Genomic DNA, 27,563 nt, shown 5'->3' with positions numbered 1-27,563 from the left:
AGTCTCCTGTTTCATGATATCAGATCCATCACTACTTCAGTGAATATCAAATTTCGGCGACTTTCGTTAAATTATTTTTATCAGTAAACTCTGATTACTAGTATGTCCGGCGAAATGTTCTGTCGCATACCTTTTTTTTTTCTTTTTGTTTAACCTCTGGGACCGCCGTTAGGTATTGCTTCAGAGTTGAGATAAATGATTTATAGCGTGTGAAAATGTCATACCTGACCGGGATTCGAACCCGGGAACTCCGCATGAAAGGCCGAGACGCTAGCACTCGCGCCATGGAGGCCGGCTTGGTCGCATACATACGATAGCTTATTAACACATCATCAGAGTAAGGAATAATTTCACATCATATCTACCCATTTATGATCTTATTTATTTACATTAATTTATTTTCTTTTCTGGAAACGTTGGAGTTAAATTATGTTCCCCGAAGAAATCGTATAAATTACGCCTCACACCCCTCGTAAGTAACAAATTCCCTATAATTCTGTGTTTTCTTATTTGTTATTTTGTAGAAAAATATAATTTTGTTTAATTTTATAACTTTAACATAACGGTATGTCTATCGACAACTATTCGAGAATTAAAATTTTTCGTTACATCTGCCATTAATTTATACAGATTTTTTGAATTAAATTTATATTTTGAGAACAAAGTCTAGTCCTACGTAGTTAAACCTAAATTTTTTGCTCATCTGAATATTTTCTAGCCCAGTTTTACGTTCCCAGCAACAAACTGAGCCTGACCTACCACATCTTTATCGAAAGTTATCTTTACCGCCATCTTTTTTTAAATCATCATTATATATGATTACAATTTTAGATAGATGCAAACATCTTTGGAATAAACATCAGTCAGAAAGTCATATCTTTCATCAATCTTATCTTAAAATCATATCTTTCATTAATCTTCAGTTTCTTCCGCATTAATCTTCAGTTTCGGTCCCTAAACTGGTGTGAAATCTAACAGCCTCTTAGTGTATTCAAAAGCTAGTAAGAAATAAAACCGATTTGAGCTAAATTCTTATTTAGATTTTTTTTTAACCTCACCTAAAAATGATTAACTTAGGATTTAAAACAAGAAGCAACTCGGTCTGCAATATGAATTTAAAAGAACATCAAAAAGAAGATTAATCATGATTATACAGTTTGATTATACAGTCATGATTATCAGTTTGTTTTCTTCAACAAGTTTTTTTGCTATTGCCGGGTGTGTGTGTATGTAGATTACCAACTGCAATGACCGCGCTTGCCAGGCCAGACGTAGGACAATGTAAGTGTAAACATGTAATCTTGAACAGATGCAGGTCGACTACTCCTGAAGCATATGGTTAATTGAAACCCAACCACTAAAGAATACCGGTATCCACAGTCTAGCGTTCAAATCTATATAAAAGTAACTGCCTTTACAAGGACTCAAGCCTTAGAATTCTCGACTTCGAAAATCAGCTTATTTTGGTAGGTTATATATATATATATATATATATATATATATAAAAATCAATAATAATAAATAAATTCATAATATTACCTTCAATAATTATTTACTTATTAAATCAGTGACATACATTATGCGTTCTTAAACAAGGTTTATGGGATATATTTATGATTACAAATATGCACATAATACCAAACAAAAGAAATATAAATATTTTTCATAGAAAAAATAAAAAATTAAAAAAAAGAATTATCTTGATTAAACAAATTCAAGAAAGTTTTTTTTCTGTTGTACTAGTAGGATACCATTAATTGGAAGGGAGCCTGGAGACCCCTGCAGTGTGTTTACAAAGGGCCACAGCAGGGATGTTCGTTCACCGGCTTCTATTTACCCCCTCAGCCCACCACTTTCACGACCCTTTATCCACACTTACTACCATCTTCTTTCTATATATTGAGAAGAGTTTACCCTATAACATTAAACTCAAACCCAAGCCGTTTTCGAACGTTTTAACACAAGAAACCATACACAAACATGTCTGTGATAAGATGACGTGATAAAAGTAATGAAAAAAAAAATGGAATTAAAAATTATATCTAAATAAGTATATAATTTATTAAACGTATTATGAAGAATAAATATTTTTATTCAGTTTGATTAATTTCATTTTCATGAGTTATAAATATTGAATACCGTATAAAATAGAAGAGAAAAGCAAAAAATAAACATTATCATATACTGCACTTTTTTACAGGATTATGAACTTTGTCAGCCTCTTTTATGGCAACGATTTGTGTAAAAACATTAATTTCATGATTAATCAAAGAAATTAACAAATGTCTATAAACCATCATTTCAATTGATTTTCTGGAAAAAATAATTTAATAGCCTTCATTTCGTATAATAAAACTGAAAAAGTAAAAATTGCTCCGTCATAACATTTTACTATCTTAAGCCGAGTTTTTAAGTTCAAGTAGATGGTGCTTTAAGATAACACTAATTCTAGCTAGCACTGTAAGGACCCATTTCTGTTCGATATTTAATTTCTGCAGAGTGATCCCAACGTGATTTCACAGTTATCAGATAAGTGAATTTCTCTACCCTCAGTATCGTCGTAGATAATCACGTTTTATATCAAATTCCGTGTTAATGAATCATTTAATGTATTTTTTTTTCAAATCGTGCGGATTATCCCGTAGTATCCACTTCCCAAATAATTTCTTACCAATATTAAAGAAATAATATTAAACGTTCAAATGGTATTACTGTTACAAAATTTAATGTCCGCATATTCAAGCTGGCAGAAATAGATAAAATTAAATTTTACTGGTATTCAGAGAAAGACTATTTTTCCTGTAACTCCTTTTCATACATATGTTAACCTAAAATATGAATAGTCTCGCCTGTGCTTCCAGTGTTTTTCTTCAATGTAACTCATACACTGATTTTTTTAAGCCACTGAATTAGTTTTTTAAGTAATCCCCGATTTCACTCTCCCTTCTGTTGACCATTGATTTACAGTTTTTTTTCGTAAAAATTAGTTTTATATTATGAGCAGCATCCTGTAATGTTTTCATAAGAATAATTCAATACATATCTGGCTAAGAATAACTAATTTTATTGTTTAGATTATTTGGGCAATACAGACTATATGACAAAAATAGCTGTTAATCCATATAAAGACCGATTCCAATAAAGAAAAATATATAATTTTCGATAAAAAACCATTGCTCCGTCATTCTATATTGTTAATGCATTTTAACTGACGTTAAAGTGACTTTATGTTACTTACTCTTATTTCTAAAATATATTTTATTTATCACAATAAAATTAATTTTTCGATAGTAAAGTAACTAATACAAGCAAATCATGTATTTAATCATTATTTATCGTATAATTCAAATACTTATGTATGAAATAATTCAGGGAATGTAACAGTTTTCAGAAAAATAAATGAACAGTTTTATTAAATAATTTTTTCTAGACGTGGCATTTAAATGTTTTCCCAAAACAAGAATCTCTTAAAAAGACGTTTCTCTTTAATAAAATTTATATATATTTATTATTGAGTGAAATGCAAAATTCTTTTCTAATATTACCATTTGCAAATAAATTTATAAAAATCGAAAATTTAGGTCAAACCCTTCATGAGATATTAAGCAAAATGTAGGCAAACAATATATGCAAGCGCGCACACATTTTTTTCGTTTTATTTCCGGACCTTTCATAGTCTCTGAGTTACAAAATATTATATGTATATACATATACGAGATGTGTGAGATTGGTAACACTGCGAGCAATCTGGCAATGCTGTGTCTACCGGTCTGTGCTAGACCGGTTTGTTCATCCCTTCCACATGCTCAGTACGAGTTTCAACTCCGTTCAGCCAACACATTATTTTTGACAGCGCCATCAGTGAAGTTGTGTTTTTGTTGTGCGTTACGAAAATGGAGCATCGGAATTTAGAGCAACGTTGTGCAATCAAGTTTTTTGTTAAACTTGGGGAACCCGCGAGTGTGACCTTTGAAAAGTTGAAACAGGCCTATAGGGAACATTGCTTATCAATAGCACAAGTTTTCCGCCGGCACAAATCATTTTTGGAAGGCCGAGAACACGTTTTTGGAAGATGAACCTCGCTCAGGGAGACCTTCAACTTCAAAATCTGACGAAAACGTTGAGCGTGTGAGCATTCTTATGAGATCAGACCGTCGTTTAACAATAAAGCTGATGAGTGAACAGTTAAATTTAAACACTTTCACTGTACATAAAATTTTAAGACGATTTGGACGTGCGAAATTGGTGTCGAAAAAACTCACAACGAAACAGAAGGACAATCGAAGCAATGTGTGCGTTGATCTTCTTGAGAGGACTGACAATGACCAAGAATTCTTCAATCGTGTGATTACAGGTGATGAATGCTAGATATTACAGAACGATCCTGAAACAAATCGGCAAAGCGAAGAGAGGCACACTCCGTCATCTCTTCGACCGAAAAAAAGTCGAATGACCAAATCAAAGATCAAAACCATGCTGATTTGCTTTTTTGACAGTACGGGTGTCGTGCATAAAGAATTTGTTCCTCCACGACAAACTGTCAACCAAGTGTTTTACAAAGGTGTCCTTGAAAGGCTCACGAAAAGGGTGATTCGCGTGAGACCAGACAGTGCACGCAAGTGGATGCTTCATCATGACAATGCCCCGTGTCACACGGCCATTTCCATCACGGAATTTTTGACCTCAAAACGCATTACTACGGTTTCTCAACCCTCCCCCCCAAACTATTCAACTGATTTGAGTCCTTCTGACCTTTTCCTTTTCCCGAAATTGAAACATATCTTAAAAGGACGTCATTTTGGAACTCTGGAGAACATTCAAAAGACTGTGACCCCAGTTAAAAGCCCTACCAGTTGATGCCTTCCAGCGCTGCTACCAGGAGTGGGAACAACGACTCCACCGGTGTATAACTATCCAAGGTAACTACTTTGAAGGGGATAATATTGTTGTTTGAAAAAAATAAAAACTTAGGTAAGTAAAAAGTCAGTCACATTACTTTTCTCACACACCTCGTATAGATATAATTTTTTGTAACTGATATTTGATATGATATATGTGTAACTGATATTTTTTTGTAATTTGATATAACAATACAGTCATATCTTTTGTATTCTACAACAACCGGGAATGTAAAAAAAATTAGTTGAAAGTCCTTCACATTATCGCTTTATTTTTTTTAAATACCTATTATAAACAGTTTCCTTTTACCTAGGATTTTTTTTTTCGTATCATAAAAAAAACTTTCAGAGATATTCTCAAATATCAACAAAAGAAAATTTGGAATAAAATTAATGATAAATTACATCGATCAACAAATTCTGATTAACCATCGAAATAAATTTCATAATATATTAAAAATATACTAAGTCCAACTGTGTTGGTTTTTTTATTTCAAACTTTTCAGATATTCTTCTCGTAATGCTTTTTTTTATTTCTTTCCACGGCCACCACTGGTCCTAAATCTTTCCAAACAGAGGCAAGAATTTCGTATCTGAACGAAAGTTTCCACACTAATATATATGACAAAAGAAAGGCTTATCTTTGGGTAGATTTAGCTTACAAACTACAAGATGGAAAAACATTGTTTATATCGTACTAACTTTACAATAATTAAACAGATTATATATAAAATATGCATTAAAAAAAAAAAAACTATACTTCAATCTTTATTTCAAATTTCATCTTTTAAAAATCGGGGACAAAATAAAAACAAAGAACTATAAAAAATTTAGCTATTATTAATTTAGCATGTAATTCTAAAAGTTAAAACTTAAAGAAGAAATCAGTTTTTAGAACAGATTTCTAAAGTTCGTTTTTAGTAAATTAAAATTAGTCAATAAAAAATATTAATTAGCAAAGTTTTTTATTTAATTTTTATTTAAAATTTGGACAGAACTACAAAAACGCTGTTGCGTGAACAGTATGAAACACATAACAAGAAAAAATATGAACAGAATATGAGAAACGACGTTAGACACTTGTAAATGAGGATTAACTGAGACTCTTTGGTATGAAGAAAAATGTACTTAATGTATTTTAGCAGAAGTTTACATTAATTCTTTCCACATACTCAATAATATTTGAAGTATTTCAAAATACTTCACTTCCAGAAATATATCAGGCTCTCTATATAGTTGTATATGCCATTTTATAATATTCCAGTAGGTGATGACAATAATAAACGGATAAACTTCAAACTGAAAAAATACCTTCAAACTGTCTTTACTGAAAATAATATGATTTTTCCACACAAATAATCGTGAATCCAGTAAAATAAAAAATAAAAAAGTAACCATCAACATGAGACTATTTGATAAAGCGTTTAAGGCTTGAATGCGCGTAAAAAAATATACGGGTTGAACTGAAAACCTACTTCTCATACTGAACTATATTAAAAACGGGTTCTTTCATATTACTGTTATAAGTTGAAATTTACTGAAGACAGTTTTTGGAAATGCGGCAAAATACGCATAAGACGGATCCTGTTTTCTCACCTATTCCCGCTAGAGCAATCTAGGTGTTCCATAAAGCTTCATTAAGATATAATATAAAAAATCAGCGGCAACTATATTTAGAAGCAGAAAATTTCTCCACTATGTAGTTTCTAAAAAATCTCCTTATATTATGATTCGTTTCAATATGGAAACTATTTATATATTTTTATATATATATATATATATATATATATATATATATATATTTTAATTCTAAAAATAGGAATTAGTTTGCACTAAACTATTAATGAATATAACAATATTATGGCATTTATGTAAATCAAAATTTTCAAGTAATAAACAGGGTAGAAAATAATTCTGAAGAAAAAAATTCTGATTAATACTAACTTGATCGTCAGTCAAAAAATACAATCGCTTGACAGTGGCATTTAGTGAAACAGTTGCACAAATAATTACGAGATCCGTTTTCTCTTCTACACTTACATAAACTGACAGTACTTTTTTCAAGAAATTCAAATTGTTGTAACTATTGTTCTATAACAAAGACAAGAAATTTCAAATATCCATCTAAAAATTTAGATTTAAGGGCGAGTTTGTTTTTTTATCTTAAATAAAAAATTTTCGATCGAGTTAAGTTTATAAATCTAATCTTAATATTGAAATTTTGAAGGCAGAAGAAAATCCACTGTTAACTCCTTTTTCTTCCGGAAGTAATTACAATGTTGATGTTTTAATTTTCTGAAATTCCTACGTCGATTAACTTTTATAATAAAAAAAGAACTTTTATTACTACATCAGAAGACAATGAATGTTACAGATAGATAACCATTTTCCACTGTTATCTTGCATTTATTAATGCATTAATGAGACGTTACTTTGCATAAATAATTCTAGGATAAGGTTACATAATTATAGAAGATGAACTGATGACGAGCACATAGAACAGCACGAAACAGTCTTCCACTTATCAAATTTGGCTGTTATTATTAACAGCTACGGATAAGTAGACGTATTAATAATTAGATTTAAAAACTCACTTCCGAATAACATAAAAAAAAATTTATGTGTATGACCACTATTGGTTAACGCGTCGTCTCAAATCAGTTGTTTCAACAGCTGATTTTCGAATTTGAAGGTTCTGAAGTTCAAATCCTAGTAAAAACTTTTAAACGGATTTGAATGATAGATAGTGTATACCGGTGTACTTTGGTGGTTAGAGTTCAATTAACCATACTTCTTAGGAATGGTCGGCCTGAGTCTATAAAAAGACTACGCCTCATTTATATATCATTCATATAATCTTCATCTCACTGGGCCGTAGGAGGATTGCTTATTGCTCACTAGTTGAACAGATTGCAATGTACAAATTATGAAGAAAAAAAAATTTACGACCAGTTTAGAAAAATTTACCTGGAGTTTTAAACTTATGTTTATTTTATTACAAATTAATAGTTTATTTATTACTTTTTTAAAGTAAAACACAGTGAACAAGTATAATAATGATGATAATAAAAAATATAATAAAATATTCTCCTCATTATGAACACTTTTCCCCTCAATTCATAAATCATCCCTTTTTTATTTTCTGGAAAACAATAATTTTAAAAGAAATATGTGTAATTTATACATTCTGCAGTTTTTTCTACGTACAAGTATATATATTATTTACCTACGATAAACTAGATAACTTAGTTCAAAATGACAAGCAGTATATTTACTCTTTATATAGAGTTTAATAAGTGAAATATGTTAAAAACTTTTCGATCTGGATTAGACAGTTACGATTAACGTTAATACAAAAGAGTTGAAAAATTGCCAAGATATCGTTGAAATTAAATGCGCAACGGGGTAAGAGAGAGAGTGTAACGGAGTGCAGAAACATCCCTTGTTTATATCGTATTTTACACTCGTCTTGGATTAAGCCCAGAAACTTCGCCTTAGATTATAGTGGGGATGGCCTAGAATTCCGTAAATGCGTGTCATTTTATATATATATTTTTTAAAGAAAAAGCATACAAGCCATTTCTCTCCCTGCTTTTTTGTAGTATTTACATTATATCTCAAGCCATTATTATTGGAAAATATTTTTATTTTTAAATAAGTATGATATTAACTTTTAACTGATTTTTCTTTAATGTTATTTATTTAGAAACACTTTTATTAAAAAATAATTTTGTAATTATAATTTGTCAACGTAGTAAAATACCAAATATAAAACTATATCATAACATACAACAACATAAAAAATTAACTTTTTGTATAAATAAAATTTATAATAGAATTAATTTTTTTAATAAAAAATATTTATTAAAAAGATAATAATAATAATTTCTTGAATTGCTTTAACCAAGATTGAATATAGCACAAATAATCGCTTTTTTATACGTCAAGTACAGTTTCCCATTTACAATTACATGTACTCGAACAGTAAGGTTGAACCTACTGCAATGTACAATTCTAGAGGTGAGGATAAACTACCAGAAACATACTCGTAAGTTTTTTAAATAGTAACACTTTTTATAATTTGAAAAAAGCACTGTTTTTATTAAAATGGAAAAAGATAAAACTATCAATAACGGGTTTACGTAATGTAAAGGAAAGAGGAAATGAAACAGAATGCAGTATATAAATAAATACTTCCATTATAACCTAAATATAGATAACGTAAAGCCTGAAATAAACACCGTAAAATTACTTTAACCTATTAACCTGTTAAGTTAGAAACAAAAGATAGAAATTTTTTTATGTAATGTTGTAAAAGAATGTGTCAAATTAAGGATTGAGGATTAGTTAATATGTAAACGGTTTTCATCGCATTTTTAGCCGTAGAAAATGTAGTGGATAACCACGTTAAAGATTTCTGGAAGAAATGTTAAACATTTCAGTATGTTTAGTATCTCATAGAGGTAGACAATAAAAAAATACTGCTTTATTCAAAAAAATATAACCTTACAATTCGACTTACAAACATGATATACTAATACAAACGATTTACAAAAACAGTGAAAACATGATGAAAATTCGTGCGCGCACGTGTGTGTTTGTGTGTGTATATAATCAACTGAAAACTGATTATTAGATTCATAGATGATAATTTTATATTAAATGCAATACAACCTGCCCTTAAAATTCTTAATACATTTCTGTAACGAAAATAGCACATATACAACATTGCCGTTCCCATTAGTGGATTGTTCTTTAAAATAACAAAAACTGTAGTAAATGATTTCTTAAGCAAAAGTTCTCAAATTCTCAATCCGCAGTCACCATTCTCAGCATGATAATTAGTTGTATGGAATATGAATTTTTTTACGGTGTTATATGAAATTAAAATTTAATGATGAAGCATGATTTCGTAAATGACGTGTCAAGCAGTGTTTCTTAATCAGAATATCTACCTACATTTAATTTGCCATGGATATAAACTGAAATTTTACTGACTGAAAAATTGTTTCTACAGCGATAATTTAAATGTTGTAATTTAAAGGTTTTAGAAACCAATATTTAAAACTGATGCTCTTCGAAAGATGGAGAAAAAAAGGAAAAAAGGGTGGCCGAAAGGCAAACCCAGACAATAATTTAATTAAAAATTAGCGAGTCGATTGTACAATGGTACATCAATGGATGTTTTTCAAACATCCATGAGCTCCAACGCTTGGTACATGATGTAGACCCGATTTGTATATGTCTGCAAGAAACGCATTTCCGCCGAAATGAAAATTTTAAATTACAAGGATTCGATATATTTCGGCGAGATCAACCGCCAAATGTAAGAGTCAGAAGTGTAGCCATATTAACATCGACCAGAGCTATCACCGAAGCGGTTGTTCTAAACACAAACCTACAAGCGGTCGCCGTTAGAATGAAGCCTCCGCTTCAGGTCACTGTCTGCAGCATATACTTGCCGAATTTTGATTGGAATAAGGATGACATAGCAAGACTAATTTCTGAGCTCCCCCCACCTGTCTTACTGGTGGGTGACTTTAATGCTCATAATTCTCTTTGGGGATCGGATCGAGTAGTTCCCCGCGGAAGAGAACTGGAAAGGTTCCTGATGAATTCAGAACTTATTATTTTAAACGATGGATCAGGAACCTTTTTCAATGCCAGAGATGGATCGACGTCCTGTATAGATCTTGCACTTATAAGCGGATCGATAGCACCGAGGTACAGCTTCCATGTCTTAGACGATTTGCATGGAAGCGATCATTTCCCGGTGCAAATTGTAACTGATGTTACAAGAACAATATATCCCATCCCTAAAAGATGGTTATTTGAAAAGGCAGACTGGACGAGCTTCACAGCTAGAACGATACTCCCGGAAACAACGATATTCCCTGAGTTATCGGAGACGATGTCCTGTAATGAGATGATGTCCTGAGATGGATCGACGTCCTGTATAGATCTTGCACTTATAAGCGGATCGATAGCACCGAGGTACAGCTTCCATGTCATAGACGATCTGCATGGAAGCGATCATTTCCCGGTGCAAATTGTAACTGATGTTACAAGAACAATATATCCCATCCCTAAAAGATGGTTATTTGATAAGGCAGACTGGACGAGCTTCACAGCTAGAACGATACTCCCAGAAACAACTGGAGTTATCGGAGACGATGTCGACGCCATAACAAATGCAATAATTGAATCGGCATCGAGATATATTCCCAAAACATCTGGGAAACTTACGAAGAAACCCGTTCCATGGTGGAATGATGAAATTAGTGAAGCTATTAAAAGAAAGAAAAGAGCGTATAACGCCTTCAAGAAACGTCCTACCCTACAAAATCTTATTGCCTTTAAAAAATACAGGGCGTTTGCAAAACGTCTCATGATTGACTCGAAAAAACGATCCTGGCGGCAATACGTGTCATCCATCGACAGAACCACTACTGCGTCAGATGTTTGGAGGAAAGTGAAGGCGATCTGTGGGCGTAAAAATTTTGCGCCCATAACTAACCGTCAAGATGAAGATGTTATTAAGGACACTCCAAACGAAATCGCAGAGCTATTGTCCAATCACTTCGAGAAGGCCAGCAAAACGGCCAACTACGAGGAAGGTTTTCGAACCAAAAAAGAAGAACTCGAAGGTCTACTAAATTTTAGAACTGAGTATAATTACTCATATAATGTACCATTTAAAATGGAAGAATTCGTGAAAGCGTTGGAAAAAGCAGGTAACACAGCTGCTGGTCCGGATGAAATCCATTATAATATGATCAGGCAGCTGAATACCACTGCAAAACGCAGATTATTAGAACTTTATAATCAAATTTGGGGGGATGGAACGTACCCGCAGCAGTGGAAAAACGCTCATGTTGTTCCAGTACTAAAGATAAAATAAAAATTTAACAGATCCCAATAGCTACCGTCCTATTTCCTTGACGTGTGCTATGGGAAAAATACTGGAAAAAATGATTAATAATCGACTCGTCTGGGTTTTAGAAAAAGAAAACCTGATATCACCATATCAAGCAGGTTTTCGACAGTACCATTCCACCACCGATCAAATGATCAAATTAGAGAACATTATATATAACAGCTTTATTACAAGGAATCATTGTGTCGGAGTCATCTTCGATCTTCAGAAGGCTTTCGATATGACCTGGCGTTATGGAGTAATGCTGCAGATATATGGCTGGGGCATTCGTGGCAATCTGCCAGTACTGCTCAGCAACTATATGAATGACCGTACCTTCCAAGTACGCGTCAACAATGAATATTCATCTGAAAGAATCTTGGAAAATGGCATACCGCAGGGTTCGCCGTTGAGCGGTACCTTGTTTATGATCGCCATTAACAAATTGATATTAGCCATTCCAGTAGAAATCAGCAAAAGCGTCTATGTTGATGATTTCGCAATTGTGTATGCCAGCAACAAGGCTGCTATGGTGAAATATAAACTGCAACGGACGATTGACGCCTTAAATGAAGTTGCGAGGAATAATGGATTCCAATTTTCACCAGAAAAAACGTGCTGTGTACACTTCTGCAGAAAGAGAATTCCTCATCAAAGTCCTACGTTGAGAATTGGCAATGATCCAATACAATACAAAGAGAATGTGAGATTTTTAGGACTAGTATTGGATAAATCCCTTACGTGGGGATTACACATACAGGACTTGAGTGATAGATGCAAAAAAGCCCTAAACATTATTAAATGTTTATCGAACATTAACTGGGGCTCAGATAAAGAGATATTACTGAGATTGTATAAAGCATTGGTTCAATCTAAACTAGACTACGGATGTATCGTATATTCATCCGCTAGAAAGTCGCATTTAAGAAAGTTAGACGTAGTTCATAATAGCGGAATAAGATATGCAACAGGCGCTTTCCGCACAAGTCCGGCGAATAGCCTAATGTACGAAGCCGGAATAATGTCACTACATTATAGAAGAGAGATCCTTTTGTTAAGATATGTAGCAAAAGTATGGGCTTTCCCTGCTCATATAAATAATAAATTGTTTACGAGTCATCCTATCCTGCAATATATGAACATCGTGCTACCTATTCCAGACCAGCCGGAATTAGGTACCACGAATTAAGAAGGAAATACGAAATTGCTATACCAGAAACACTAGCAATTTCCACAAGAGAAATACCGCCACGGCTCTTGCCAGCGGTAAATACTAGGTTGGATCTCTCTCAGGGAGAAATAAAAAAGAAACCAGCAGTTATCATCCAACAGGAATTTTTGGCAACCGTCAGTAGTTACGAAGAACATACTAGAATTTATACTGACGGTTCTAAAACCGAACATGGTGTTGGATGCTCCGTATATATAAATGGAGAAGCCCATTATTGGAAACTGCCAGATATGGCCAGTGTCTACACGGCAGAACTTACTGCTATTCAGCAAGCTCTTCGATACATAAGAACATTATTGTGAAGAGAGAGTGCTAATATGTTCCGATTCTCTTAGTGCACTTATTGCAATTCGGAACAAGAACATTAAGGATGTCCTAATTGCAAACATCCTGTCCATTTTATACGTTATAAATCAACGAGGACAGCGATGCGTATTTGTATGGACTCGAGGGCATGCTGGTATTACAGGTAATGAAAGCGCAGACGAAGCTGCCAGAAAGGCAAAAGTTTGCGATAATTTGGATGCATTTCCTGTAAGAGTGGCAGACGTTAAAAACCGTCTACCATAGTAAGAAACAAATGGAGTACTGATTGGAGGAGATTAAATACAAAATTAAACTGTGTAAAAACTTCTCCATATAAATGGAAAAGCGACGTGAAATTGACTCGCCGTGAACAAGTAGCTGTGACCAGACTTAGAATCGGTCACACGCGATTAACAAATTCACATTTGTTAACCGGCGAAGAGAGGCAAATGTGCGGTGTTTGTAATAAAACACTGACAATCAAGCAGCTAATAGAAGAGTGTACAATATATAAGGACCTCAGAAAGAGTTTCCGTCTAAAAAATGACATTACTGCTGATCTGGATAATGGAAATGAAGAAAAAATAGTTGATTTTTTGCACGCCAGTGGACTTCTTAGAAGTCTGTAAAAGTTTGAAAATTTTAAAGCTGTGAGAGAATCTCTAAGATGGAAATTTTATATGTATGGGAGTCTCGAAGCGTGTCACGTGTAGTAATGGGAGGTAGCCCTCTTGCCTAGGCCATTTAGGCTCACCTGCATTCAAGAGCAGTCAGTCGGGGTGTGTCCGATGATGGCATGGGGGACCCTCAAGGGTGGATTGAGGGCGCGAGGCTATGGGTGTGCGCGGTGCATGCCTGTAGCCTGTTTATAAGAAGGATTCAACTGCTACGGCACCCTGGCGCGACTCATATACTGATCAACGGCGGTTCTGGTCCCCCCGAGGGTGCTAAAACAAACTATAAACGAGACTCGTAGAAGAAAGAAAGAAATATATGGTATTGATAAGTTGAATTTTTAATTTCATGGTCTTTTGAGAACCTTATCTCAAATTTTAATATCGTGGCCCTTTACACCCCGTAAGTGTTGTGTGTTGTACTTGTCTTTTATGTCTTAATGTTTTGTGTAGTTTGTGCTTTTAAATAAAATGTAAGGGCCCTTTACACCCTTACACATGACGATCCAGATGGTGATAGTAATTTCTTTTAAAGAATGTGACGACGGCTAATGACCTTAGCAGTCGATGCCCGTAAAAATTCAGATTAAAAAAAAATAATAATAATAATAAATAATAATTAATAATAATAATATTATTATTATTATCTGTAAATACTCATTTTATGACTACTATTTTTTAGAATAAATTTTCTAACGACAGTAACTGCAAAAACATTGATCACCGATTGATAAAGTGTTGATTTGCTGTTTCTTAAAAAAAAATCTTGCTTTTCAATTTAAAGCTCTATAAGAAATTCCTGATAGCGTGTAGAGAGAACAAAGCAAAATTTATGAGATCGTAACCTCACGCAGGCTCTGAAAAAAGCACTGATAAGTAGTCTTAAAAGTCTATGTTACGGTTCTAGCGGTCTCTTGTGGCAGATCATAGAATATATAACAACTCTGTTGTCTATCGAATCAACCGGCCTGATCTAAATACGCTTGACGTGAGCGTTGGACCGTGGTCGATCCCTAGAGAATGCAGGGAGTACAGAGTATTAATCGCAACCCTCTAGTAGCAATATAAATATCCATATAATAAGCCGAGATTATCCATGACCTCATTACGACAATAACGTAGAGGCGATAAAAAATTAAACATTTTGTTTAAAGTAAATCTTTTTTATGTTTACTGATTTTATTTGTTTCTGACTAATAATAATAATCTGAAACACTAAGATAATATACAAAATTACCTCTTAAGTTATATAACTTATAATATAACCTATAAACCTAATGTATAAATATAAACTATATTTTATATATATATATATATTTGAGATGAAATATAAAATGTTAATTTATATCTTAAAATTAAATAAATAATATCTTCAAAAAGAAACTACGCTACCTTTTTTTTTCAAACCAAATAATTATTAACAAAATTTAAATTTATTACGAAAAACTTTTAATAACAGACTTTTCCATGAAAAAGTCTTGAAATCCCAAAATTTCAATCAACCTAATGTAAATTCAAATTCCTTTACAAACCTTCTAGCATATTTTAAACCATAAATTAGGTTTAGCTTACGCACCGTTGTATAATATAAATAAGATTTGCATTACTACACGTTCAAGAAATAATGCTTAATTATTTTTCGTAAAAATTGCAAGGAAGTGAAAATTCAAAACGGTTGAAAATTGTCGAGAAATTGGGAAATTTATTAAACAATTATGTCAATCGGTAATAAAACAGCTCATCAACCGGTTAATTTCACCAGTATTTAATACTTGCTATCTCTTTAATTCATTAAAATATATAATTTTTAAATTTTATTGGCACCCCTTTCTAAAACGAGAAGTCAGAATGCATTATGAAATTTTTGAAGGTCTTTAATGTATCCGTTTTTAATATCTTTTTATAGTTTGATAAATAAAACAGTATTTTATATCTTTATTCAAAACTTAAGAAAATTTTTTGGAGGTTTAATGAAGATGAGATTTTCTAGAACACTCTGCTACCGTTTTTACTTTTTTAAGTGCGGTTTCATTAGTAAATAACAAAAAAAAGATAATATATTATCAATAAAAAATAAAAATCTTAACTATAATTATGAAGAAAATTTCAGATAAAATAAAATATTTTTTAAATGAAATATTTAAAGGGAGGAATTCAGTCTTGGTCACACCTTTTTAAGTAAAACAATAAATTATTTAGAGAATAATTTTTTTTTAGCTGAATGAATATAAATTAGAGACGTTTTATGTATTATAGAGAAAATCTTACAAAATGTATATAATAAAATTAATATCAGAACCCACCCATATTGTAAAACAGTCGGTTTGATGATATGCAAGACGGTGAAATACCTCTCTTGAATAACGGATTGATTTAAGATTACTTGTATTTTTTATAGCTAGTCTTTTACTTTTTTTACGTGAAAATAATACCAGAGTCAGATCCATTGGGTTTTAATTAGCGGGTTACCTCATAAAGAAAGCCTAAGGCTGAATAAGATCGATAAATCGTAATTAATCAGACTTGCCTACTGCACCGGCAGGGGTATAAAAAACCGTAATCGTCTCCTGCTTTCTTCTTGTATAGTAAATTTCAATTTAACAAAAATTGAATTTATTCACTTCTCGCGATAACATAAAAAGAAAAAAATGATATTTCATTAAAGATGATGAAGTAAATAAACTGCAGATATTTCAAAACAGTAATTTAAACAAGTCGTCAACAACGATAGAAGTGCAATGCTAAATCAATACTATAATCATCATTTTGTTTTGGGTGATTTACACACAGCACTAATAAAAAGAATGATCGGAAATTAAAAAAAAAAAAAAACAATAATAAAAAATTTAAGTTGGTGTTACCAATACTTTATTTTTATTTTATCAATCCACCGATCGTTTATAAAAATTTGAATCTTAATAATAAGCGTATAAAATTATGGTTCCGTAAAAAAATAAAAGAGAATAAGCTGAAATAGTTGAATATCCCGTAAGTTATGAAATTACATTACAACAGAGTAATTTTAATTCCGTGAATGAGATAGTGCATAGACAAGCATTTTAATTTACGTAATGAATTAAATCCATTCATATAGGGATACGATAAGCCTTTAGTGTTGTAATAAGCCTTTACCATTAATTATTAATTCTATTGACATACGCTTACAGTTCTTGCAAATGAAAAATGAATACTTAATCGCCGTTCTAATTCATAATTTTTTCTTATCGATATAATAAAATAAGCACAATGATATCAATGTTTCCATTTCGTTGGCTCAGTGAAACACTTAGCGATTTGACAACTTTCGTAACGGTGAAAGAGCGGGTCGACTAAAGATGCGATAGAAGGCCGGGTCAGGTGAAGTGATACAAACCGCCAAGACAATGGGGAAACGCTGACACGACGTGTTGCCCGTTATTAGAATCATTTTTGCCCTCTCACGAGGAACATCGATCTCCTAGCAGCTCGCTCGTTGCCAGGCAACGGACCCCCCCACCCCACCCCACTACGACCAATTATAACCTGCCCGGACCATTTGCTTTTTTTTATTCCGACCAATACAATGCCGTCCTGGTTCTCTCGTTCCTGGAATTATTAATTACCATGTTTTTTCACCTAAAATATCCATTAGCCCTCTCCGGGCTCACTGCATTTTGAATCTATAACGCAATCGTTTGAAATATCCGCGCATAAAATGGTTGTCGTACAACAGTCCTTAAATTTTAGTATTTATAAAATGCTAGATAATAATACGAATACTTTCAATGTAAGTAATTTAAGAGGATTGTAAAAACGTTATAATTCATAATCAAGTAGATCAATACGAAAAATTTGCAATAAAAAACTTCTAAGTTCGAGCCTAAAGCAAACAAAACGTCAAATCAATCAATAAAATATTTTTCATACTAAACGTACGTATTAAGGTTTCATGAAAAAAAATCCTTGTTTCTACAATGTTTTTTGTAAGAAGAAAAATTAGTGTAAAAAAACAAAAATCTATAACAGGGTATGGTATCATAAATTCCGTACCCTATTTTGATTAATAACATAAAATCATAAACCAGCATCACACCCAAGTCCTTCCATTAACAATGAAAAAAGTTGGTGTTCTACTTAAATTTACTTGTAACTGAATTAAAATTCGCACATATAAATTTTATTTATTCGTATTTCTTTACGCAAGCAAAGAAATAAAGATAATTTTACGTAAAATACACAAAAAATATTTATTACATATTATTAAAGGTTTGTGTAATAAATATTTTATTATTATTCTGTTATTTGTTATACAAAAAATATTACAGTCTAAGATAAAGAAGAAAAACTCTTAGTTAAGACTTAGAGAGAAATAAGCAGAAGTAAAGAAAACCATGTAAAATCGAGCACTAAAGATTTTTACATAATCATTAAAAACATTACGGATTAATTTTAAAAGTATAACTGAAAATATGCGTTATAGATACTGCTTTATTGTTATTTTATTAACTATCCTTTTGTAGGAATTTTAGATGCTTGAAGCACTATCCATAAAAAAATTATTTTCCTTTTTTTTACAAATAATTATTAAAACGTTTTTTATAAATTATTATTGACCGATGTATAATTAAATTCTTAATATAAACTTTTTAAAGCTTTAAATTATCTGATAGTAGAGAAAATGAAATAATATGGACTAATTATACAAAAAAAAATAAATAAAAGAAATACTATAAATAAATAATAAAAATAGCAAATTTGAAAAACTCTTGCTAGATGTGGTCTACTGTATGGAATTATATAACAAATATTATAGCCTATTATACAAATATTGTGGTAATAGATTATTCTGTTTCTAACAAAAAAAGTACAAGTGAAAATTAGAATCTTTTATTCTAGTTAACACTAAATAAAATTGTAGCTAAAAATCAGCAACTAAGACCAAATTAAATCTATGTTCTTAGCCGTAAGTCAATTAAAAAAAAAATTAATACAGAATTGAAAGGAATAAAAATAATATTTCCTGATTTTTGTCTAACGTAACATTTTTTTAAAAAACCAGAAGAAATAGTGATTCCCCAAATTAAAAACATAGCGGAAGTACATGATATTATCAATCATATTCTTTCTATCTTAACACATGCTACTCCTTTAAACACAATCATAAAATAGACCAAAATTACAAAAGAAAACTTTTGTTTCATTTATGAATTTAAATAAGTAAACTGCTGAGTACCCGTTATACACACAAGCGCGCCCACATTACACTTAAACATAACAAATAACAACTAATAAACTACTCAAATACGAGGGTAAGTCAATTATTATCCGCAATTTAGTTATAATTTTGTTGTTGGTAGTACTGTCGTATTGCGTAGATGACTCATACGTGGTTTAATTGTTATGTCTGTGCAGGTTTGATGTTGCTAGGTTAGTTCCATTATTGCTGCCCTTCCGTTAACCAGGGCTGCTTCGCTTTCTGTTTGCACCAAAGAAGAGCTCAGTGATCCGATTTTTGTGGTCAGAAGATGTATCAGAGGCCGAAATTCATCGAAGACTTTCGGTGCAGTACGGGAACAATGTGTTGCCGCAACGGAGTGTTTACGAATGGATTGAAAAATTCAAAAATGGTCGCACAAGTGTTACGCATGATGAAGGAGCCGGACGACCGTTTACCGCTATAAATGAGGAAAACATTGAGCGTGCACGCGACATGTTTTTTTTCTTAGACAGACGAGTAACTCTATTGATGAAGTGGCACATCATCTGCAAATTAATCACGGAAATTCTGCCTACGAAATCATCCACAACAGACTTGGGTTTCATGAAGTCTATGCAAGATGGCTCCCAAAACAACTCGCACAGTCGCATAAACAAACGCACTTGGACATCTTCTTAGACAGAATCATCACTGGTAATGAAACATGAATCCATCGTTACGAGCCGGAGAGTAAACGGCAGAGTATGGAATGGAAACATCCAAATTCGCCCTGCAAAAAAAAAAGTTCAAGACCCAACCGTCCGCAGGAAAACTGACGTTTACGGTTTTTTGGGACTCACAAGGCCCAGTACTGGAACATTATGATGAGAGGGGCACGACAATAAACAGTGCGCGTTACAGTGAGATGCTTACTGCCAAGCTGAAGCCTGCAATTCGAAGCAAACGCCGAGGACTGCTGTCGAAAGGTGTTGTGTTGTTGCACGACAATGCCCGTCCACATACTGCTGCCCGCACTGCTGAAACGCTCCAGAAACTCATCTTTAAGTACTGGCTCATCCTCCGTATAGTCCTGATCTTGCCCGTTCTGACTACCACTTGTTTGGTCCACTCAAAGGGCCATTAAGGAGCCGTCGATTTATCTCGGACGAAACAGTGAAAGAAGCAGTGCATTCCTGGCTCGCAGCTCAACCGAAAACCTTATTTTATGAGGGCGTCAGGAAGCTTGTACAACGATGGACAGAGTGCGTTGAAATGCAAGGGAACTATGTTGAAAAATGATGTACATGTATGTTTCCTGTTTGTATTGCAATAAATTTTATAAATACATCGCGGATAATAATTGGCTTACCCTCATGTTAACTATCTGTAACATACATCTAAGAAACCAGTCAAATAATTCTGCTATTAAATTAAAACAAGTATAATAAATTAATGTATTTTAGTAAATATTTAAATATTGTAGGCGTACAGGTACGCCTTTATTTAACGATATTAATTAATTATATTGAATTCAACAAATTTTCTTGAACTGTACATGTATCTTTCAATTTTTTTTTTATTATAACGCCAAAAAAGCTGCGACTGATTTATTGTTTTTCGGTTTATTATTCTTTGAAAATAGATAACTGAGCAAATATAATGGTTGTAACATCGTTATTTTGAACTTTACAGAAGAAAAATCATTAAGAATTTTATTTATTCGAATATTTAACTTTAACTAATAAAAAAATATTAAGAAAAACGAATGGTCTGAAAAGTTAGCAAATTTTGTAGAACCCGAGTATATTTCAGAGTATAATTACGGTTTATACTCGGTACCCGAGTATAAATTACGGTTTAAATTTTCTCAAAATTAATCGGAAAAGAAATCTTAATCGATATCAGGTACATCCGACATCTATAGGTTCGTTAGGCATCATAGCTCAACGCCTTCATTAGCTCTAAATATACAATTACCTCCGGTTTTTGTTACTCAACATTACTACTCCGTCTGGCGGCCTTTTCTCGTGAATTATTGTTTTTGTCCTGGTCAATATCAAAAAAATTACACGAATCCGGTTATCTTAGGAAAAACATTTTTTAATATTGTTAATAGCGTGAATCCAGATGTAGTTTATACAGACGGTTCCAGACACGATAATTTTTGTTGGTTGTGTGGTTAGCAATAAAACATACATGTTTGGCCTTCCCAGTATCGCCAGTATTTTCTTTGCGGAGTTTTTTGGTATTAACATGGCCTTAAATACAGTTAGCCCAGCATTTCGACACGTACTTTGTCTGTGCATATTCCAGTAGTGTTCTGCAAGCCATTAGTGATATGCACTCTAGATACCCTATTGTTTGTGATACAGTATATCGCCTCTAAAATGATTCAACGTAATATAAATGTGAACTTCTGCTGGATCCTCACCCATACTGAATTTCAGGCAATGAGCGCGCTGATCTTGCGACAAAAAAAAACTTGTTCTCAGCCTCCTTTCAATAATCGCGTTGTTTTTAATGTTCCTATAAGCTTTCTGTTCGTAAGTGTAGTTCGTGACGAGTTGCAAAGGAATAGTAAATAGTTCCTTCATGTAGCAATAACCTTCGTGCTCAGCTTGATGACTCAGACGACTGAGTCGTCAAATGTGTTCGCTGCGACTAACAGTGCAACACAACCATTTAGACTGCGTCTGTTATGCGGTGCTGTATCGGAAATTTAAAATTGGACTAAAATAGGAAATATTTTAGATAACGAAATGAATGTGTTATCGAATGTCATACGATTTCTGAAGACCGTACATCTGAATTCAGCAATTTGATTATTCATACTAACATTTTAGTCTATTTATTCCATTTGGCGTATCCCAGATCGTATTTTAATTCTTCTTGGTTAAAATTTATATATTTTCCTTTATCATGATTTTAATTGTCCTTTGGATATATCCATGGGCTTTTTCCTCTATTATATGTTTATATATTACTTTTGTGTAATTTTTAGGTTAATTTTTAAAATTTAAATTTTAAATATATAAACATCGTATTCTGGAGCTAATGATGGTGGTAGGTCGTTTGGCGTTCAGGAAAAAAAAAGAAAAGACATCTTATAAAATATATGCTCGGTTTATCGTTTACTATACAAAATTACGTGTCTGTAAATCTGTAAACGTTAAAATCTACAGAAGATTTTTACCGATTTTTCGAAGAAAAGTACGGTATCACTTTCGGTTTGAGTACTCACTGTACTCATGGTGTGAATGGGAGGGAACGAAGACTAATTTTCTTTACATTTTGAGGTATAAAGAGTACAAAAATACCGCTCACTTAAATTGCAATTACATTATTAATTCTACGGCTCAAAAATCTTCAAAACTAACTAATCAATTTTATTGAAATTTAGATATGCTGTAATAGTGTATCTGAAGTTATGCACGTGAAGATTCTATGAAGATTGGTTATGTCGTTGTTGAGTTACGCTCACCTTAAGCTCAACTTTTGTGACTCAAAAACCTCCAAAACTATAAAGCCAACTTCATTGAAATTGTGATATGTTTTAGTAGTGTCTTTAAAGTTGTACATGAGAAAGTTTATGAGGATTGGTTAAATTGTTTTTATGTTACGCTCAATTTAAGGTCGAAAAAATTAGAGCGGGGCAAATTAAAAGCGTGATTCATTATGATGCTAAAAGTTGGAATGTTGATGTTTTCTTATCTGCTGTATTTATTGTTAGCAATATTAAAATAACGACTTAAAATATTTAAGATTGTTAAATATTAAAATAAGTCGGTCTTCTTGAATTTAGGTTTTTTTTTTTATATTCGTACCGATCAGTTATTTTTCAGGACTTATAGATTAAGGAGGTTTACAGTAGGGATTATGCGATACTCATAAGAGAAAATATTTTTACATTTTATTATTCTACTGTAAAGAAAACTGTCGACTACGTGAAAATAAGTAATCCCAATAGATTTTGGAATAAAATTAAACGCAAGGGGAAGTTGATACATAATTGATCGTTCATATACATTAAGAATTGACAAGTACTTTGAACGTTCTAAATCCAGCACCTTTAATGCTAAAATCGGCTAATTATTTGTTAATCCCGCGAATACTGTGGAAATTATTTTAAAATTTGAAATACATATCCAAGCAAAAATAACATTTATAGGCATTTTTTTTTAAATTAATATTTATCTTATTACTATTTTTAATGTGATCTTTGTTATTAAATAACACTTTTTAAAAGATGAGACCGGTAGTGGAAAGCATGCTTTTCACGTTAATGATATGTAGATATACCAGTGTATCCCGGTATCAAGTACGGATGTCAAAATTATTGCCGTTAGACTGATTATTGTTAAATAATATTTATCAAGCATTTTTATAAAATAATGTAAACATTTTTATAATGTTCAATAATTATAATTATACTACAGATAAAATAATTATGAAAAATAGTGACGTGTAAGGAATTTCAAATCGGTGAATCAGAATAAATGAGATACGTGATAGTAAAAAGTGTGTAAACATATAATTTACGTAATAAAAAAAAATTACTATAAACTTTTTTTATGTTATAACTTGCACGAAAATTAATGCCGGAACCATAGAACTTAAGAACGAACTTATGAACGTTTTATATATAAAATATTTGCAATATTAGAAAAATAATTAACAGCGATATGAAAGGTTTGATTAAAAAATCGTAGGAATACCTGTTCCTTAAAAACAAAAACAAATACTTACGGTACATATATTTCTTTAAAATGTCTAACAGAGAACTAGAAATGGAGATTCTGCAAATGTCACATCGTATTGATAACAAATCCATTTTTTCAAACGCAATTATTCACAACGGAAGATATTTTGTAGTATTCTTTTAGTCAGCTTTTGATGAAATTTGTAAAAGAGTGACACATTGAATTTTCCACTAAAAAAAAAAAACAAAAATATAATTAAACAGAAAATAAAAATACGAAATCATATAATTAAATATGAAAGAAATAAATAATTTAAGACGTAAAGACGTAACTGGCATCATTTTGTTATTAAAATTACGTTAACGCCAAGCGTGTATGAAATTACATTAAGGATTCTGAATGGATATTTTCTGGATCAGCTGTAAAGCTGTGGAAGGTGTTTCCTTGATATAAAATGAAACATAATTTATGATTTTGCTTTTACGTTTTAAAATTATAAAGTTTCGAGATAACGGCAACAATAACAAAATCTTACCAAAAGAGAACAACGGAGTAAATTAACCCGTCGTTAAAAATCTGCTTAAATAAGATTTTGTTTAAATTTATTCTCCTAATATCTAGGTTGCAATCTGTTAAAACTAGTGAACAATAGGCAACCTGCCTATTGAGATGAAAATTATATGTATGGCATGTAAATGAGGTGTAGTCTCGTACAGACTCAGGCCGACCAGGGTTGATCTAGTGGTGAACTCGTCATCGCAAATCAGCTGATTTCGAAGTCGAGAGTTCTAAGGTTCAAATCCTAGTAAAGGCACTTTTATACGGATTTTAATGCGGATCGTGGATATCGGTGTTCTTTGGCGATTTTCAATTAACCACACACCTCAGGAATGGTCGGCCTGTAACTGTACAAAGCTACACTTCATTTCCATTCATACACATCATTTTCATTCATCCTCTGAAGTAGAAAGAAAGAAAGAGAGAAAGAAAGAAAGAGGCCGACCATTCCTAAGGCGTGTGGTTAATTGAACCCCAACCACCAAAGTACATCGGTATCCACTGATAAATATTCAAATTCGTATAAACGCAACTAATTTTTACTACGATTCGAACCTCAGAAACTTCGACTTCAAAAATTAACTAATAAATAACTGATTTGTGACGAGTTAACCACTAGATGAGCCCGGTGGACTGAGTAGAATATAAATGATAAATATAATTAGCATGAACGTAATAGTCTTTCGTTTTGAAGACTTAGGGTTCGAATTCCGACAGGCTTGGCATTTTCAACATGTCAAAAAAATATTCAACTTTTTTTTCCACTACACACTGTACTGCAGAACACGTTACACTATAAACATACGCTACACCAAGAACACTACACAATTTACAACATATACATTAAACAACTTCTACAACATTGCAAATTCTACACCATTTCTTCTAACACATACACTTGGTGATGTTGCGACACCTTACGAAGCGCATTAGTAACGAAACGTGGAAACTATCATGCCGATGGGTGAATGGCTCTACGTAAACAGTCTCGAATGATGTCCTCTTGGCACATGGACGAACCCAGCTGTATTTAGCTCTAGCTCCAGTAAGCGTGCGCTCTGCTGGAGTGGTCTGTTATATCCCCAGTATTCATCGGACCAAACTGTCAAGTCCATACACAAATTCTATGATGGTTGGTGGTCCATTTGAAAAACCACCAAAATACGTCTTGTGAAAAGATCTCGATCGGCTTTCTCCGATGATGATAACTGTCCCGAGGTAGATAATTTGAATGGCAAAATGCCTTTACAATACCTAAATGAATTGTCAGATTTGTAGTTTTACGCAAAAATCAGGAGAATGGCACTCTTCATAAGGTTTCACCTTTCCTGATCAACAAGATAGTGACAGGTTCAAGGGTTCCCTCAAGAACATCAGAAAACTGAGAGACGAATCAATTCTAATAGAGACTTTCAGTGATGAGCAAAGTCAATTGTTCTTACGTCTCACCAATATGGGCGGTATAAGTATGGTAAGTGATGGAACCTTGAATACTAGCCAAGGAGTAATTTTTTGCCGGGATCTTCTTGAGATGGACGTTAAAGAAATTCCCGAAGAGCTTCGTTTCCAAAGTAACAGAGGTGAGAAGAATAATGAAACGTCAGGGTCGGATGGAAGAACCTCTTATTTTAACCAACCTTCCCACACTACCAAAGAAAATAAAAGTTGGATACCAGAGTACGACCATTCATCCCTAATCCACGACGGTGTTTCCATTGTCAAAGGTATGGCCATACCACTACTTCTTGTCCGAACACCGCAATCTGTGCTATGTGAGCAAAGGAAGACCACAAGGATACTGACTGTCAGAAGAGAGAAAAATGTGCAAACTGTGGGGGAAAATATTCAGCTAGAACTCGAAATTGACCAACTTCCAGAGAAGAAAACGTAATCCTAAAAGTCTGTACTGAGAAAAAACTTTCTTTCCCAGCCGCCCGAAGAGAATACAAAAAAATGCATAGCTCTCGAAACCTGGTTAAACCGGATGTCTCTTTCGCTGGCGCTACGTCAATTAAAGCCCTAGTAAATGCAGACAACAAACAGTGCGGATCCTGCAGTGAGCTGAAGAAGGTTGTTCATGTGTTATCTGATCAGGACGCTTCACTGGCGGCCACTATTTCAGAACGGACGAAAATGAACAAGAAGTCATTTGTTGCAGTTTGTGCACCCAATCGCGGGATCCCTCTAAAGGTCCATGTCCCCAAAGTTTTATCCGTGCGGGCAGGAATAATCACAGTGGGCAGTAAGCAATTTTCTAAGCTCTCTGTTAAGCGAGCCCCCTCAACCACCCCCTCTAGGATAACGTCTATGACATCCCATTCATCAGAATCCTCTTCTCCATCACCTCTTATACTGGAGGATAATGTTGAGGAACCGCCCGAAACCATGGCATCGGAGTTCCTTATCATCAAAACTACGAAGAAAAAACCGGATCTCATAAACCATTTTTTATATATTTTTCGGAAATTCTGTATTTAAAACTACCTCTATTTATGAATATTATTGAGTGGAACTTTAGAGGTCTTCGGTCCGTCATTGAGGATATTAAGAGTATTGGCGCGCATGTATGAACCACTAATCGTGTGCTTCCAAGAAACGCATCTTTTATAACAAGATACATTCATAGGCTATTTTTGTGAGAAATACGACTGTGTAATAGACAGTCGAGAGAGTGGTGGAGTAATTTTGATGCGGAATGCAGTGTCGGCTACATGGATACCACTATCTATCCTTATTCCTATGCTATTACTTTGAAGGTCTCTATCCCTTCAAATTGCATATCTACAATTTGTATCTCTCACCACACTCTTAAGTTCAGTGCTCTAGAAGTGTCAAATCTCCTCACGCAATCCCATTGTCGTCGTTAATAGCAGCAGACTTCAATGCCCACCATATTTCCTGGGGCTCAATTTTCTGCTTCTCTCGAGGAAATATGGTAAAAGGAGACTAATACCTCTGTCTACTGAATGATAGGTCACACACGTACATGTCGTTATCATCTGGATACATTGTCCAACAGCGACCTTTCCGTATGCTCGCCGAGTTTATTCCCTCGTCTTAATTGGTCTGTTTGCGATGGCTTACACGATAGTGGTCAGAGGGCA

General features: G+C 33.1%; 1 protein-coding gene across 1 annotated transcript in view; it reads right to left on the bottom strand.

Moving 5' to 3' along the window:
• Oli (basic helix-loop-helix family member olig) overlaps positions 1 to 27,563 on the bottom strand; it is a 299,930-nt gene that overhangs the window by 201,185 nt on the left and 71,182 nt on the right. The window contains exon 2 of the mRNA XM_075356395.1: positions 23,948 to 24,131. The gene's annotated coding sequence lies outside the window, so the exon portion shown is untranslated. The remainder of the gene's footprint in view (positions 1 to 23,947; positions 24,132 to 27,563) is intronic.

Source organism: Lycorma delicatula, chromosome 2 (assembly GCF_047948215.1).
Source record: "Lycorma delicatula isolate Av1 chromosome 2, ASM4794821v1, whole genome shotgun sequence".
Classification (NCBI taxonomy): Eukaryota; Metazoa; Arthropoda; class Insecta; order Hemiptera; family Fulgoridae; genus Lycorma; species Lycorma delicatula.
This window is presented reverse-complemented; position numbering and strand designations above follow the sequence as displayed.